General features: G+C 40.9%; 1 protein-coding gene across 6 annotated transcripts in view; it reads right to left on the bottom strand.

Annotated features, from left to right (window-relative positions):
* Window positions 1-13,252, bottom strand: part of RASSF8 (Ras association domain family member 8) — an 80,013-nt gene that overhangs the window by 20,646 nt on the left and 46,115 nt on the right. The window contains exon 1 of one of the 6 annotated variants that reach the window (XM_015291496.4): window positions 7,360-7,645. The exons of 4 other annotated variants lie outside the window; for them this stretch is intronic. The gene's annotated coding sequence lies outside the window, so the exon portion shown is untranslated. Of the gene's footprint in view, window positions 1-5,211; window positions 5,826-7,359; window positions 7,646-13,252 lie in introns of those variants that run through there. One more of the 6 variants, XM_046904316.1, reaches the window with a different exon arrangement.

Below are 13,252 nucleotides of genomic sequence, written 5' to 3'. Positions count from 1 at the left end.
CAATCTCATCAGAACTGCTTTCTCCTGATGAAGTCGACATCTCTCTCTGCATGAGAAAGACGCACTGGTGCAGCCCCCCAGGCTATAAGAGAAAGCTTATTTCCCTTCTACAGCCACCTCCTGCTCTCAGCTGCGGGTCATACTGATGCATTGTCCAGAAGCCCTTCGGATCATCCTCTGACAAGCTGTGACATTCAGCAGCCACGCGCCTCAAAGCATGACAAGTTTTAGCGCAGAAGCACTAAACTATGCTGTAAAGTGGGTCCAGCAGCGCACCAAAATCCCTGGTCAGAATTACTCATTCAGAAAACAAAAGAAATGTAAGTCCAAGTGCTTAGGCCAGATTTCAAATATGACTGTGTAATTTATCAATGAAAATGTGACAACTTTTAAGAACAGCAGTGTATGCAGAAGCTCGTCCTTCTGAGATCCCAGTAAGCACCTGAAAAAACCCAAACAGGTCAAGAGTTTAAATAAACATTTTCCCACACAGAGTGGCATACTTCAAAGAAAACTCCAGTCCACACAAGCGCTACCAGAGTCCACGGAAACACAGGAACTCTTCAGGCAGGTGAAGCCAACCAAATGCCCCAATAAACGTGCGGGAGAAAGTCTTTAATCTGCCCGCAATACAGCAGTGACTGAGAAAACACCTAGGAGGCCCCACTAAGGACCTCTGTTGTTTATTCCTGGGTTAAGCTGTATTCACAAATAAACAGCCCTCGCATTCCAAAGCCCAACTGTAAGGAACTTTATTAATTAACTTCGTATCTTGCTGAGAGTTGACCAGTTCAGATTTCCTGGCACCAAACAAGCCGTCTCCCCATGTGACAACGCACACGTCAGCAAAGAATCTGACAGCTCTAATTGTTTTTCTGCCCGTCACCATGCAGAGTATTATCTCAATTTAGCAAGCCAGCAAGCGCGTTCCCTCCCAGTCAGCACACACAGCACAGCCTGGCATTCAGAGCAGATCAGTTTTAGTCATCTGTTTTCCTAATGTCCACCTTTAAAAAAAAAAAAAACTGAGGAGAGTCATCATTTCATAAGGAAATATTTGCTGATGCTTCCCATTTTGAAGTGAAGCAGCAAGTGGTCTGAACAAAGCTTCTCTGCAACGGCCCAAGCTTAGGGGAAGCATTCCCATTATTTTCCTTAAAGGGCAAACTGTTTGCATGGACTAAATGGCAATGGTGAAACACCAAACGCTGCCTGCCATGTCAGCTTCTGTTAGAAAGATGATGGGTGTGCAGGACTGAAGGGCTGCGCGCCCCACTGGCACTAATGGGATCCTCTCCCAGATCTCTCAGTCACTAAAACTGAAAACATGCAGACTTTAGAATCACTCTGTCTCCTTCCAGTTTCTAAATAAAGCCCATTGGTAGTACAGCGACAAGCTAGGGTTAGTCTGGTTACCAGGACCGTGCAGTAAGTTTATGTAAGTCCACAAAAGAAAAGCTTTGGCTGTACACCTCTCTCTGCTTCCCAATCATAACTCCATAAATCCTTTCTACTAGCATTTGTTTTTCCTTCGTCCATCTTTAGTTCTTTATTTGCAGACAGTTAACTCAGGTACCATTAATAGCTTCTTTACTTTTGCACTGAGGTCTCTTCTGACAGCCCCGAAGAGACTGTTCAACCCGAAGCTGATGTCCAAAATGTACGTCACCTTTCCGCAATAGAGAAGGCAAAATAATCCTCACCTCCAATAGCATATGAACTTCTCGCTAAAGCCAAAGGAAAGGGTGGGGAAAAGAAACTCACTTGAGGTTTCACAATCCCCTAAGTTCAAAATGAGTTCATCTTACACATAATATCTTATTTTAGCAGTGATGGGGAATAGGAATGGAAAGCTAATTTACTGAGGAGAGGCACAAAGCCAAAGCCTGTCTCTTGAGCGCAGCTTTCACCGCTCCCTCTGTCTTCTAGTCACCAGCTTCCCAGTGACAGGTATTTCTGGTTGGAACCAAGCATCTGAAACTGGACAGCCCACAGCTGCAGCCCCTGGCCCTCTCCCCCACGCTTTTTGTTCTGTCTTCTTGCCTGCAACCCCTCAGCTATGTTGTTTGCTGTGCACTTAACTAAGTTCCCTGCATTCTTCCCCTGTCCTACTTGGCTCAGATCTTGCTCTTTCAGACATTTTTTCAGTTTTCGAAGGGAAACAAAACATCATATATGTGTATAGATCTGCATATATATCACACACACACCCTGGCAATGCCTTCACAGCTTGCTCACAAATAATAGAAAGGCAGCTCCTTCAACTGAAGACAGATAGAACTGACAAGCTGCAGTGGGCTTTTCCTCTTAAGAACACGTAGTCCAAGCAGGTGCGTGCAAAATCTATCTGCCCTTGTGATAAGCGTCTAATCATGAAAAACCCTCAGAGCAAAGATAAAGATGTTGATTTCACCCCATTTCTGATTTTCACAAGGTTCACAACATCTGAAAGCAGTATGCTAATCTAATCAAGGATAAAATTCTGCTTCAACTGGAATGAACTGCAGAACTTTGACCAAAGCACTCCAGTAACTTTCTGGTTCTCCCAGCAAACAATCAGCATGCCATTCAACATACCTTCATTCACGATTATCTGTCATCAAAATCGTCCAGAGTTTGCTGCTTTTGCCTTTGCTTCTCATTCTATGCATCATGGCTAAGTTGTGCTCCTCGCTTTTCCCTATTACAATCCTACCTGAGGCTCTGGTCAGATGGACAGCTTGTTAGCTGGATGCTATTCATAACAACAGTTAGTGCAAGCAGGGATCAACTTAGAGGAAAAGAAAAAAATCAATTAAGTACAAACAAGTCAGTTCAGATACCCCCAAAAAAGTTTACAAACATCTACAAAAGCACAGCCTTGCCCTGGGGCGACAGGGAGACATCTGACAGACCTACCCTCCCATATAAATTCTGGTATAGAACAATAAAGTAACATCTTCCAGCTGAATATGACTGCAAACAGAGTTGGCTATGGGAAACAAGCTAACTAGCATTTACTGGAAAGCTGCTTCCCTGGGACTGGTGAACAAGACTCACTGCTTCCCACCAACAAACAGGAACCAACCCCTATAACAGGTTCAAAACAAAATGCCACGTGGGCACAACAACGTTTTATTAGAAAGGCACACGTTGTGGTTTTGAAATCAGTGCACAACTTTCTTGAAAAAGAAAATGTTTAAAGAGAAGCAGCATCCAATTCTTTCAGTGGGACTGAGTTATTCCCTCTTGTGGAGTGCTGTTCTTTGGATACACCAGAAGAGTGCTCAGAGATAATAAGCACTGCTTAGAACAAACAAACCAAAGGTCCCACAACCATGAAGATGACAACACTGAGTACAAGCCAAAGAGAGAGTGTAAGCAGCAAGGAATTTGCCTCACATGAGACTGGCAGAAAGATGATCTAAAACATCGCTGTGCAGAGCAGACCAACCCTGAGATGCCACAAGTGGTATCCAAGACTGTACACAGTGACAGGTCCGGGAATCACTAATATGCAAGTTCGTATGAATTCTGAACTACAAGAGATTGTTTCAAGCAACAGCAGCCACATGAAATCTTGCCTCCAGATAAGCTAGGACTCCAAAAATCAGTTTCCCAGACAATTACTAGTGGACTAGCATTCAAGAACCCTCACCAGTCTGGTCCAGGAGCTGTCGGTTCCTCCTTGTGCGCTGCAGCTAACAGTATGATAAAACAACACGGAAAAGAAAGTGCTTCGAAGCAGAGGAAGTTACAAGTTGATATTTTCCTTAATTACAGACCAACCCTCATGTTGCCCTCACAGCACACGCACAAACAAAACAAAACTGGAAGAGCCTCTTCTCTTTGCATTCCTGAGAACCAGTCAGAAAGAATTAAGCTGTTCTAAAAATAAGGGTGAGGGAATAGAAGTGGACAGTGACAAGAGAAAGTAAAGAATCCACACATGTGTTCTGCCATCTTTTTTGAAGACTGGATTTGTCAGTGGCAAAATTATCAAGTGAATTATTTAGCTGAAATGAAATAATTCCTTCACATTGAGAAATTTTAATTTACTTCCCAGTTTCAATCAACTTCGAGAAACATTCATTTTTAAGGTGTCTTCTTCCCTTGTACCAAGGAATCCCAAATTACACGTCCCACATGTAATTTGTTTCCTTTTCAGCTACACACAAACAACTGTCTCACCGTCTCAAAGGCCTCAGCGCAGCTCCTCTCTTCCTTGTTTCTCCCTCCAGTCAATGAAAGAGAACGGAGCCTGAACCCAAGTCTTTACTCCCCGCTGATCTTTAATGACTAAAGGCCACACCACTATAGCAAGATCATTCTCAAATTCATTAACAGGCTTTCAATGTTCTTTCTCCAATATCCTCAGCTAGCTTCATTAAACTGCCTCAAGACTACAAGTAATGAACTGAAGAAGCCTGAGATACCATTTAGCAATGATTTAACTGCAGCAGGAAGCAAGATCCACCAGTCTGAAAGCTGTGGTACAGGAGATGAGGTAGCCCGAAAGCTTCATGAACGCAGATTGCATCTATAAATCATGTATCTTCACAGAAAACCAACTTCTAACCCACTGTCACCAATATATTTCGAGGAGTGGAGCAGTAATGCTTTCAAAAACATCGCACCATCTATCTTTACCTATTATTTTGGAGCAACAAGGTGTTCAACCTAATTGCATTTCTGGACATTTTCAGACCATCACAAAAGGAAATATACAAACCAGCAGGTGAGCTAATTAAACAGATAGCTTATTAAAGGTTTTTTAATTTGGTTACCGTTAAGAAGAAAACACTGAATTTTTAACAGCAAGTCTCACACACTCACACTTGAATTAATTCCACAGGAACAACACTGGAAGTAATGCTTTCCCTTCCCTAATATTAGAGACAAAAAGAATCTGTGCTCCACACAGACGTGAGGTACAGGAACCCACAGGCCAGATCTTGGTAACAATTCCAAAGCAGACGTCTAGAACCTGAGTTAAAAGCATTATAGTTAGTCCATGGATCAGAAAATCAAAACACTATCTGATGCAGTGTTCGCTTGCAGCTCTTGAAATTGATTGGATTTATTTTGATACAACTCAATCACATTCAAACAGTATTAACCACTAAATCACAACCTTGAATCTGTTTCTCCAAGTGGTTTTGCATGAAGCACCTCTTTTTCTCACTCTACATTGCAGTTACCATCAAAATTATAGCATGAAATATCACAGACCTACTGGACAACGAAGGCCTGAATGGACATATCCTGAGAAGCCTCAGTTCTCACCACAAGTTCTAGGAAGGGTGGCTTTCGGTAGCATCGTTGCAGAAGTTAGGACAGCTAGCAGCTGGGATGCATTGTATTCTGTGGTAGAACATACCCTTTTCCAGGTATGTTAGCAAAGGTGACCGTACTGCACATACATTGTGACAAACAGCCCAGAAAAGTCACACGCATTAAATAAGTATCTTGTGATTCATCGTCTCAACTTCAACAGGTATGCATTTACCACGCTGCCCTCCAAAGCTCCGTGTTTGTTCTTCATTAGCATCAATTACACAGCACATTTGACAAAATGACAACCACAACTTTATTAATAGCAGCAATGTTAAGTGGAAGTCACGTTTATCCAACTCTTCTATGGTCTAATTACTGTGTGGGAGTGAGAGAAAACAAAATAAGCCGTTTCATTGCAGCGTAGGTAATTAATGAAAGCTACAACACATACAGAACACTTTAAAGTTGGCTTATACCCCTGGGTGCCCCAGCTTCAAAGAACAGAAAATAGGTCATGCTCTCCAGTTGGTTTCAAGGAAGACACGGCCCCACCCATCCACACTTCCCTCTGTTCCTTTACCGCTTGCCTGCAAGCCAGCTTAGGGTTTGCTTGAAGATACTTGTGTGGAACTGCCGATATTTACAACTGAAGGCAATGAGGTAATGTGCTCCATTTTGGCAAGAACTGGCTTAACTCTTATTTTCGTAAGGCTGAATCTGCTTGTTACATTTCAGACTAGCACACATGCAATGCTTGTTGTGGTTTATCATTTGACTACAGCTACCCTGAGTCGCAGCTGTCAAAATGAGGTGCTCCTTGGACTCCAAATGTGAATTGAGGGCAAACTTCATAAATATCAGAATAAAACAAAAACATTACTACACTTACCACATTTCAAAATTCATCAAAACTTAACACTGTTCTCAGCTACGTTTTTGGGAAAATTGCCTGCAAATGAGCCATATCTCCTCTTCAGTGCTTGCACTGAAGAACAAAGGGAAAAACACATTCTACAACTGAAGTATCTATTTAAATGTGAATTAGCTTAGGTTTTACAAGTCAATTAAAAATATGGCTTAAAAGCAACGGTGCAACATGACTACTGTAAAGAAATCTTGCTGTAATTAAATGAAATTCCTGGAAAAGAAAAATAAGGTGAGGCCTTTTCAACTTCAGGTTTAAAAAAAGATGGTAATTAATCTCAAGGCTTTATTGAGAGAGGTTACGTTATCATTAACCATTACCTAAAAACATTTTTACATCATTCTCCCAGCAACCCTGAACCCAATCTGCATGACAGAGATGGAACATATTTCTACAAAGAGTCTTCAAATAGTTAGGACCATTAAGAGAAAGAGGGGGAGCTTCTTTCTAACATTTATACTTGGCTATGCTTACTGCTGTGTTTCTCCAAACATAAAAACTTATTCGCTTCTTCTATCCTCTGTTTATAGGACTCAGCTTATCACTTACACATCTCCCCTCTCCAGACAATTCAGCTAGAGTAATTTGATTTATTTAAAAAAATTGGAGGTACTCCTAGCATACAGCTATAGTTTATGGACTCAAATACTTCAACTGCATTGACTGAGTTCCCTGAGTTCTGCTTTTGGTACTGTGTTGGTGCTACAGTCAGTTCCAAGCCATGTTTCCACTGCTTTGGCCAACTGGCCATGTTGTCGCAAAATAGCTAGAGAACTGCAATATTACCTCAGGACATGAGCACATTTACATCTCTGTTCTCTACTCAACTGATAATTTTAGCAAATTTGTTATGAGCTACATAACTTCTAAACAACTAATTCCCTTCAAGTTTGGCTAAAACCAACTGAAGAGGCCCAAAGCTTATTGAGAAGGGCCAGAAGCGTAGAGATGAGTAACAGTACAACATAGGCTTCACTCTGAGAAGCAGTCTTGCGAAGATCATACATGCCTTTCATAGGATGACCCAAGAAATAGCTGTTCAGGAAAAACAAGATTTTATGTGAAAAAAAATTCACAGCAATTAAACAAAAGTTACAGCCTGTAATACCAAAGGAAAATGGTTGAAAGGTCAAATTCAACACAGCAAGAAAGTGGTATTTTCATATTCCTTTTCTTACCTTCTTTCTCTCTGGCAACAATCCGTACATCAGCATCACTCTTCACTCTCATTTCACTGCCATATTTCCAAACAGTATCAATATTTTGTGCCTTCTTTCTAAGGTACAGCCTTGCATTACAGTCTATGCAGCTACAGGTTTTCTCCTTGTGTTCTAATGACTGCACATTCCTCCTCACTCATCCTCAGAAAATTCATCCTGTCCATTCACTTGTTTGTCCAGACGGTTTCTGAAGCCAGCAAATTTGGCAGAAGCAGGGAGTGTGAAGCAGCTCTCCTCTTTCCCTAGTACTGTGATCTACATATTTTCATTCAGGAAACCCTGCCAAACTTAGCTCCACCCTTCTTGTTTCTCATGCATTTTTCCAAGTGAACTATGAAGCAAAGTATGCTTCATTTGCAAGAGGTGTCTTCAGCACTCACATAAAAGAAACTCAATCAAATGACCGGCTAAATCTCATTATGTTCCTTCAAGTTCTCCCTCATCCTACTTCATCTGCTTTAAGAGCCTTTCAGGAATATAGTTGTCCCACTAGAAGGAATTTCAGTATCATTTCTCCTGTTATGGTGAATCTTTACCATATGTTCTGAGTTTAATTACAAGATGCCTGGGATGCCAGGCCTTGGGACTGAAGAACATCCAGAATTCAACAAACAACAGTCCAAGTTAAACAAAAAAGCAGCTCAGCTGTTCTGTAATGCTGTAACCAAAGCCGAAGTTCTTGTAAACTCTCTGGGCTCCATAAGCCCAGTTTATAAAGCACAAAGTCCAGTTTGCTTTTTTTTTTTAATTATTTTTAAATCAAACAAGTAAACAGAAGATCCAATCTAGCTATTTTTGTTTTCTCTGCTCTCTCTTAGTGAGCCTTAATGATTGTACCCATTTCTACAGACCGCTGCTCTCCATAGAAACACAGAGGATAGGCTGTGTATTCTGAAAAGCTATTTGCTGTCGGAGTTAGGGAAGGTTAAGGATTTAGAAGTTCCTGGCAGATCTTACTAAAAAGAGCCTGGTGGTTGGTGGCATTTCTAATATTTATTGATATGTAGCTATGGAAGTGTGTACAGTACCAGGTAACATTAAGAGGCCAAAGCAGCTTATTAAGCACAATTACTCAGCAAGCATACAAAATCTTGGACAGAACTCAATGTTTCTGCTAACCGATAAGATAATAAGCAAATAAAGACCTAGAATTAACCAAAATATACAGCATTAATGAGTTCAAACACCCCAAACATGGCATTCAAATAATAATAATTAAAAAAAGATATCATTAAAAGAGAATGAAATGAGAAGTGTTTTTTTTTTTCCAATTGTGCAAGTTGAAAAATCACATTAAACATCGGTGTCCAAATTACTGGCATTGTTTCTGAGCATCTTTATCAAGAAGAAGAAATCCATTCCTCTAAAGAAGAGGTACGATTTTAGCACTTTTGGGGATTCACCATTCTGTGGTTTAGACATTTTTACCACAGTTGTATATAAAGTCTTCTTGTTTTTAACAGGTAAAATAGAGAAAAGCAAAAACTACTTTTGCATTATGTGTATATAATGCTCGTCAGCTTATTTAGCAGTGCAAGTCCCTGGGACATATGCATTACTGAAAAGGTGACAATAAAGTCCTATTCAATGGGAACTAATTTAACGTTCTTAATGTGGCACATGTTTGTGTGTTTCTGTATTCAAGGGGCTTTAACCTCCAGGAAGTGCTGAGGCCTCAGCCTTGCCTGAGATGGATGTACTCCACTGACACAACATTTTTATCCCATTTGCTAAGCTCTCCATCCTTCTGTTTTCATTTCGCTTAAGGTTTTCACAACATATTTTCATTCCAACAGCAAAAAAACCAAATATTTTTTGTTAATTATTTTAGACAAGCAAACATCAAGTTTTCTAAGATCCTCCCTGCATTTTAGTCATCTAAAAAGCCCTATTCCTGCATTTTCTCATCTCAATTACAGAAACAACTTCCAGTCTCACCATACCTCTCACCGGGTGACTGCATTTTAGCCTTTGTCACAATACAGAGAAGAGGGTTCCAGAACCAACACACAATCTCCCTTTTCCTGCATCTTCTCCCTTTCTTTTATTGTATAAACAAGACAGCCACTGGCATAGACAGAGGAAAACACAATAGAAGAATAAAGTAATAAAATATCTGAAAACATATCCTGCAACGTCACAGAGAGAATTAATGGGGTCACTATGCTTAACTTCAGTGTAAAGTCTACTTTATGCTCTATTGGGAATGTATTAGGAAGGTTACAACAATTAGAATTGATAGGATGTGGGGGAATGGTTTTAAATTAAATGTGGAGAGATTTAGACCAGATGTTGGGAGAAGTTCTTCACTGAGAGGGTGGTGAAGTGCTGGAACAGGTTTTCTAGAAAAGTTGTGGATGCCCTATCCATGGAGATGTTTAAGGGCAGGTTGGATGGGGCCCTGGGCAGTCTGATCTAGTGTTTGATCTAGCAGTTAGCAAACCTGCCCTCGGCAGGGGGCTGTTGGAACTAGATGATCTCTGAGGCTTCTTCCAACCCAAGCCATTCTATGATTCCACAAGGGTTATCTGGTGGGGAAAAAAAAGTATGACAAAATGGGCAAAGTAACAAAACTCACAAGGGCAGTTCTCTTAACTTCACAGTCCCGCCTCTCAACATATCTATATCCACTCAAAACCAGAAGAACTTGACTGATCAAATCAGTTTAGAGTGGAATGTTCTTGTGTAAGTACACATAAAGGCACCCCACAATCAGTCCCTTGAAAAGGCATTGCCTTTCAGAACCAGTTGTGTTCTGCATGTCTGTGAAGGGTGAGGGCAGGGAGTGGAAGGATTGCAAGGCAGATCCCAGATCGTTCCCGAATCCCTAGAAGACACTGTCAATTCTGCAGTCAACAGTTTGCATACTGATATTGGCAAGAGAATAACAGATTCCCTGGCCTAAAGATCACAGTAAGATCACCTTCAGTGCTTTTGTACCATGACTTAAATTCAAGCGCAGTTTCCCCCCTGGCACACCAATCAGCCTAAACTTAGTCCTGGCATAGTTGCTACCACTGCCTGAAATCTCAAGCACTTTATGCTCATTGTGTACACACAGATTTTATCAGTATTAGTAGTAGTCTGGATTTTTCTGTAAAATGACATTTTGGTGCACATGGATTACAAAAAGAAAAGTACAGTCAACATTTTCAGCTCATATTTCCATTCCCAGCCAAGCTCTGCTTGGAGAGGAAGCAGTTGCTTTCACTGCAATATCCACATCCTTTGTAGGTGGTCGAGTCTGTTGCCCCTTACGTCCTCCCAAGAGAATGAAGAAAAAAATCTGTGCACGGAAAGATATGAGTTTCCAGCCCTCTATGTGGGAGTAGTCCATGGAAGAGAAAGCCTTTAATTAAAAACAACTTTGAAGCCAAAGCCCTGCTTGTTCAATTATTCACAGTCCTTGTTCATATAAAAGCTCACTGGGATCCTAGATATGGTAAAAGTTGAAACATTTAGGCCAAACTAACGAAACTTTAGAGCTTTCAATGTTAGTAATACTTAGTATTAAAGCAATATTAAAGCAAGAAAATGTATATCCAGAGACTACAATACTTCCAAGCTATTACTGAAATATGCATTTCCACAAGGTTTATGCACATTCAACATTCAACGGCATAAAGCTGACCTGCAATCTCGTCCCTCTTACCAGCAAAAGAAAAAAGCTAGAGAACAGTATTGCTTTGTCTGAATTCCACAGCTAGGCCTGGGGTCATACTGTTTCCATGTGCAAACACCATGTGGCATATCCTGTGCTTTGCTGACAAGAAGCAATCTAATACTATGCTTCTGAATCCTAAACAAACAATATTGTAATCTACTGTCAGCTGCACAGTAACTGCTGCACTCTGTCAAAACATACTTCTAGGATATACATGCTAGGAAAACCTGCAGGATGAAAGATCAGATACCAGCCTTGCTGGAGTTCTCCCGCTTTCTTCCACATGCCATCATCCCTCAAACATCATGTTATAAATACAAAAGCACACAGGGACAGGAGTTCTTAACTCTGAAACAGAACATACATACATTGCTACATGATCAGTTTCAAAACATTACTTAGAATAACAGAGTCAGAACACATATCTGAGCAGCACAGTTTCAGGCTTGAAACTCAGCTGCAGCTGATAGTGCTTCAACTGCCAGAAGTGACAGGAAAGCTTCATAAAGCAGTATTTCAGACAGCGGTGAATGACAAAAGAGGAAGCAGCTCTGTGGGGCTATATCCTTTGGTAAGACAGACCAGGAGCAAGACTTTCTTACAGGCATACTGGACTCCTACATTATTTCTGGCCTCCTGGAACAGATGTCATAAGATGTGATGCACCAGAGCTCCCTGCTTGGTGCAGCAAAGGAGGAGGTAGTTATTCAGGGATAAGCACTGATCATCAGTGCAACGCACCCAGGGATGGATGTGGCCACAAGCCTCTACTGCATTAAGGCTCTTACACGGGGTGGGAGAGCTACTCTGAACACTGTCACAGCTCAAAGTCCTTCTCAAAGCCCCCAATATCTTCTTATGGACTCTGGATTTGAATACTGGACCAAAGGATCTACACTTTCCTTTGTTCAAATAGCCTCAAACTCCATCTTTTACTTAAGGTAAGTAACTATGTGAGGTGAAAGCAGGGCTGCTTCCTTCTGCTGTGGTGTCACGAGGCCAAGGAAACAGTGTACCTGAGTTGGCAGAGGAAACAAAACAGATTTTAATTCTATAAGCCTGATAATAAAGGCACTGTCACGGTACGAAATAATCTGCAGTTATTAATACTGCTTACACAGTTTGAATTTTAAAAATCCTTTCAAAAATCCATACACTATCTTGGTAACAAAGATCACAAGTCAGGAAGCTGACAACACATGCATGCCGAAGCACAGGGAGAAAAGTGTACGTGGGGGTCTCCAGTACAGCATCACTAGGTGAAGAAAGCACAGCAGAAGTCACTTCTTAAAACACTCTATTAAGACCAACAGTGACTGAAATGGGACCAGATGTACATCCCTGCACAAGCTACTCAGAAAAAGACAAAAAGAAAGCTTTAAGCCAACTTTTGCAAAAAAAAAGCTAAAAACAAAAAATCCATCCATTTACCATTCCCAAAAGCATTAACCCAAGGGAGGAGAAGAAGCCTAAAGACAGATGCATCAACACATTAAAACTGAAAAACCAATTCACTGCTAATACTTTATACATTCAGTATTTCAGTATACTTCAGGGACAGCAAGTTCTGAACAAACCATACCCCAAAGCAAAACAGTACATCAACTTTGTTTTAGGATACACTTTTGAGAGGCACTGGATCATTTAGTCCAGTTCCAGAAGTTTCTCCATCCTAAATTGCTCTGATTTTTACTTGCTGGTCAATATGTAGGGACAAGTTAATTCAAACACATCCAATGACAGTTTGAAGCAAAGAAACAAAGCCATGCTATAGTTGAACTGTCATTGTTTTTTACCGGAATCAACTTTGAAGTCATGGATCAAGCAGGACAAAATGTTGATACGGATTATCACCAGGAATGGTTATTAAATTCTGATTTCTGCACCCCAAGAGCAGTCAGGACAGATAAACAATCAGTCCTGTTACACCAACAGAAAAGCCTTAAGATTTCTTGCCTCTGCTGACACTTCTGATGTTGCAGGATGAGAGGAGATGCAGGACAATAGAACAGTGGTGTTCGGAGACCAGCTTTTCTTTTTTTTTCCTGTTTTAGATGGCTTGTAGAGGTCAAGCTGCTTTTTATAAAACAGGACTTTTGCCTTGAAGCCCAACTGTTGTTATCTAATCTATGGTTAGTTTTAGCCTTGAAGTTGTCTCAGTCAGACCAAAGTGCCAAGGATGTTGCC

Source organism: Gallus gallus, chromosome 1 (assembly GCF_016699485.2).
Source record: "Gallus gallus isolate bGalGal1 chromosome 1, bGalGal1.mat.broiler.GRCg7b, whole genome shotgun sequence".
NCBI lineage: Eukaryota > Metazoa > Chordata > Aves > Galliformes > Phasianidae > Gallus > Gallus gallus.
This window is presented reverse-complemented; position numbering and strand designations above follow the sequence as displayed.